Source organism: Dioscorea cayenensis, chromosome 2 (assembly GCF_009730915.1).
Source record: "Dioscorea cayenensis subsp. rotundata cultivar TDr96_F1 chromosome 2, TDr96_F1_v2_PseudoChromosome.rev07_lg8_w22 25.fasta, whole genome shotgun sequence".
In the NCBI taxonomy this organism is placed as follows: Eukaryota; Viridiplantae; Streptophyta; class Magnoliopsida; order Dioscoreales; family Dioscoreaceae; genus Dioscorea; species Dioscorea cayenensis.
In genome coordinates this window covers 19967541-19971893 of record NC_052472.1, presented here as the reverse complement: position 1 = coordinate 19971893, position 4353 = coordinate 19967541, and the positions used below count along the sequence as shown (strand labels likewise).

The 4353-nt window shown below is 44.2% G+C and overlaps 1 non-coding gene across 1 annotated transcript; it reads right to left on the bottom strand.

Moving 5' to 3' along the window:
• Nucleotides 1-1109: 1109 nt before the first annotated feature.
• Nucleotides 1110-1216, bottom strand: LOC120281147. The gene has a single exon (XR_005542503.1). It is a non-coding gene; the product is annotated as a small nucleolar RNA R71 (small nucleolar RNA).
• Nucleotides 1217-4353: the final 3137 nt, after the last annotated feature.

The following is a 4353-nucleotide window of genomic DNA, read 5'->3' as shown; positions in this document are numbered from 1 at the left end:
GTCCTTAGAGCGTATTGCGGTCATATGGGGTGTGAGGTGTTGAGATTGAGTGATTTCTATGCCGGGACCTTGTAGGGGACTAGTACCGGTGGCTTGGAGGCAAGAACCTATTGTTCTTGGATTACCTCAACTCATTAGACTCGGTTTAGAAGCATTTAGTGAATCATGATCTTCATGTTAGATCCTAGGGGGAGCATTGCCCGGATACCTCATCTTTATTGATTGAGATCTCCTTTACTCGTTTTCTTGCTCTCTTGCTTGCTTATTAATTCTTTTGCAATTAGTTCATTTCATCATATCCATTGATTTCGACTAGATAACTAAGAATTGGTTAATACTAATACTTCTGTTCCTTGTGGATTCGACTACCCACTCACCGGGGTAATTATTACTTCGACACCCGTGCACTTGCGGTACATACACGCATATTCGGACGTGTCAAGTTTTTGGCGCCGTTGCCGGGGAAAGGGATATTAGGAACCCTAAGACTTTGTTACTTTAGTCTTTCACATTTTCATTTTCTATTTCCACTTCACTTATCTCTTCCGCCTTTCTTATTGTTTCTTTTCATTGATTTCAGCTACAGGTTATGACCCGAGGGAACCCTTCGACATTGGTTGAAGAGGATCCTGAAATTGAGCGAAGAATTCGTAGAAGGGGCAAGGAACCTGTGTAGGAACAGAATTTTCCAGTTGAAATAGAGGTTGAAGAATCGAGAATATGATGGAACAAGGGGGCAACCAAGAACACTCTCAGATTTTGCTAGGCCTACAATTCGTGGGACACAATCGAGCATTGTTAGGCCACCGTGGCAGCCCAGAATTTTTGAGTTAAAGCCGGGTTTCATTCAAATGGTTCAACAGTCCGCACAATTTAATGGGTTATCGGATGAAGACCCAAACATTCATATTGAAAATTTCCTTGAAGTTTGCGATATGTTGAAGATCAATGGGGTCTCGGATGATGCAATCCGTTTGAGGGCTTTTCCATTCTCATTAAAGGGGAGAGCCAAACAATGGCTTCATTCATTGCCAAGAGCCTCGATTACAACATGTAACAAAATGGCCGAGGCTTTCCTTGCAAGGTCTTTACCTCCGGGGAAATCGGCAAAACTTCGCAATGAGATATCATCATTTGTTCAAATGGAGCTTGAATCTTTATTTGAGACTTGGGAACGATTCAAGGACCTCTTGCGGAAGTGTCCACAACATGGGTTCCCCGAGTGGATGGTTATTCAATCATTTTACAATGGGTTGAACTCGAGTAGCAAACAACTTCTTGATGCCGCCGCAGGAGGAACATTGGGAAACAAGACTCCCGAAGAAGCCCGACAGTTAATTGAAGAAATGGGTTTGAATAGCTACCAATGGAATGTAAGAGACAAGAAAAAAGTGGTCGGACTCCATGAGATCGACGCGGTTACATCCTTGGCAACCCAAGTAGAAGCACTGACCAAGAAATTGGACACTTTGACTTCATCAAGGGTAGCCGCAATCACAAGTTATGATGGTTGTGGAGGCTCACATATGCCGTTGGATTGCCCTATCTCGATTACAACTTCAGCCCCAAGTGAACAAGTAGATTTTGTGGGCAATTCAGTAAGAGGACAAGGTAATCCGTATAGCAACACTTACAACCAAGGGTGGAGAAACCTCCCAAATCTCTCATGGGGCAATCAAGGGCAGCAAAAGACCACTGCCCCACCCGGATTTCAGCAAACACCTTCGATTCCAGATAGAGTTTCGGAATTAGAAAGGGTTTTATCAAAGTTTATTCAATCAACCAACACAAGGTTCCAAAACATAGAAGCAACACTCCGCAATCATACCGCTTCTTTACATAATTTGGAGAATCAAGTTGGACAAATAGCAAAGTCATTGGCGGAGAGACCTTTAGGGAGCCTACCAAGTAACACAGAGACTAACCCAAGGGAGCAAGTGAAGGCGATCACTTTGAGAAGTGGTCGAGAACTCCAACAAGAGCGCACTGCTGAGAAAAATTCTGAAATTCTTCAAGCTAAAACCCCCACTGGGAAGATTGCTGAATTTCCTCAGAAACTGCCAAATGATAAGGTGCAAGATAACGAAAAGCGACCAGCTGCGTCACTCCCTTCATATACTCCAAGGATCCCTTTATCCGACGCGTTTGAAGAAAAGACCAAGCCGATGCACATAACGGAAAAATTTCGGATCTATTCAAACAGTTACACATTAATATTCCCTTTGTAGAGGCGTTATCTCAAATGCCTCGTTATGCAAAGTTCTTGAATGACCTCTTGACCAACAAGAGGAAGATGGAGGAAAGTGTGGCTGTGGTGTTAGAAGGGAATTGTTTGGCAATGCTTCAGAAAAATATGCCAAACAAAATGAAAGATCCGGAGGTTTGGGGGAAGAAAAAGCTTTAGCCGATTCGGGAGCTGGTATTAATGTCATGCCATACACTTTGTTTCAGAAATTGGGGTTAGGAGAGCCACGGCCAACCCGCATGACCTTACAGCTGGCCGATCGCTCCGTTCGTCATCCTCGAGGTATAATTGAAGATGTTTAGGTAAAGGTTGACAAGTATATTTTTCCTGCAGATTTGGATGTGTTAGATGTCGATGAAGATGCGGAGGTTCCATTAATTCTAGGAAGACCCTTTTTGAGAACCTCCAAAGCTCTCATTGACATGGATGGAGGCGAGATGACATTACGCATTGGAGAAGAAAAGATCACATACCGTCTCGCCGAAGCAATGAAGCACTCTCTTGACTTTGATGATACTTGTTATTTTTTTGATGTCAATGATGAGATTTCTGATGAGTACCTGCAGGAATTTCTCAATCCAGATCCATATGAGGTGTGGCCGGACATTGATGAGGAGGACACAACCAATTATGCAAAACAAGTCCTTAATGAACAAGCTCAAGGAGGATTTTTGAAACACATTTTTCACCGAGTCAAGAGGTCGAGACATTGCCACCGAAAGTATTCCACCACACTTGAGGACAAGCACACAAAGGAAGAGCGCGACACTCCCTCATTCTGTAACATAGTCAAAAATTTCTCCTTGAGTATGAAGAATTTTTGTCCATCATGTGTCGAGGTTGCTAGGAAAGAGGTTTTTCATCTTTATGAGCCACCATGAGGTAAAAACAGGTACATCAAGCTAAGTGATGTTAAACAAGCGCTTTTTGGGAGGCAACCCAAGCTTTTAATTAGTTTTTAAACTCAAAATTTAAATTCTGCAGAAATAAATTCATGAGTGTGTATCTTGATTAATTTTGTTGACCGCTGGTGTTTTCGTGGAATTTTTTTCGGTGATTTGAATTGTTGTTTATGTGAATAACATGGTTTAGGGTGAATTTGATGTTTAATGTTGAAAAATTGGTATTAATTTTGAGTTTCGGGCACTCTATGGACTGTCTGCAGAAATTTTGCAGTCCACATGGCCACGTGTAATTTTCACGCGGTCGGTATAAGATCCACGCGGGGGTGTGGAAAATCCACACCCCCATGTGCCTATAAAAAAATATGAAGGGCACTATTCATCATCTTCTATTTTCAAAGAACCCTTTCATCTTCCACCTTCCACTCCAAGAAAACTCAATTTATAATCTCTAAAACCAATTGTTTTCAACTCTTTGGAGGATTAGAGGTAATTTGCCGGAGTTTACACCAAGTTTTCTTCTCCGATTAGCTCCGGTAAGCCTTCACTCTCTTTTCCCCTTTTCCATGTTTTTCAAGGTTATTTTCATGGAGTTTTCTTGGTATTTTGATGATAGTTCTCATAGGGAATCATGCTAGACACTTGTTCAATGTATGAGAATGATTTTTGTGAAGCATAGGAGCCCAACTCCGGCGAAAACTCCAGAGTCCGGCGCCCATGCGGTCGCGCGGCTTGCCCACGTGACCGTGTGGGCTGAACTTGCGCTGGCCGCAAGGCCACGCGGGCGCGTGAGCCCGCCGTCGAGAGCCGCGCACCCAGCCACGCGACCGCATGGCTGGGCCGCGCGGGCGCGCGGCTGCTCGGCCGAGCCAAGCACGCGCCCACGCAGGCGTATGGCTTTCCCACACGCCCACGTGGGCTGTAAAAAAAGGCCAGTTGGCCTTGTTTTTTCCCCGGCTCGCTGTTCTTGCGCATGTGGTGCCCAGTTTTACTGTATTCATGCCAAACTGATGTTTTTAATTGCTTTCTTCATGCATTATGGCACCACGGACCAAGAGGTTAGCCTGAAAACATTCTCGCCATAATAGGGAGCCGACCCCACCACCGTGATCGAATTTCCCCGACCCCGTTCATCGCCACGGTTTTAAGCGTCTCCGAGACTGAAGATTCGACAATCGCGTTTTATTGACTGGGATGCACTAGAGG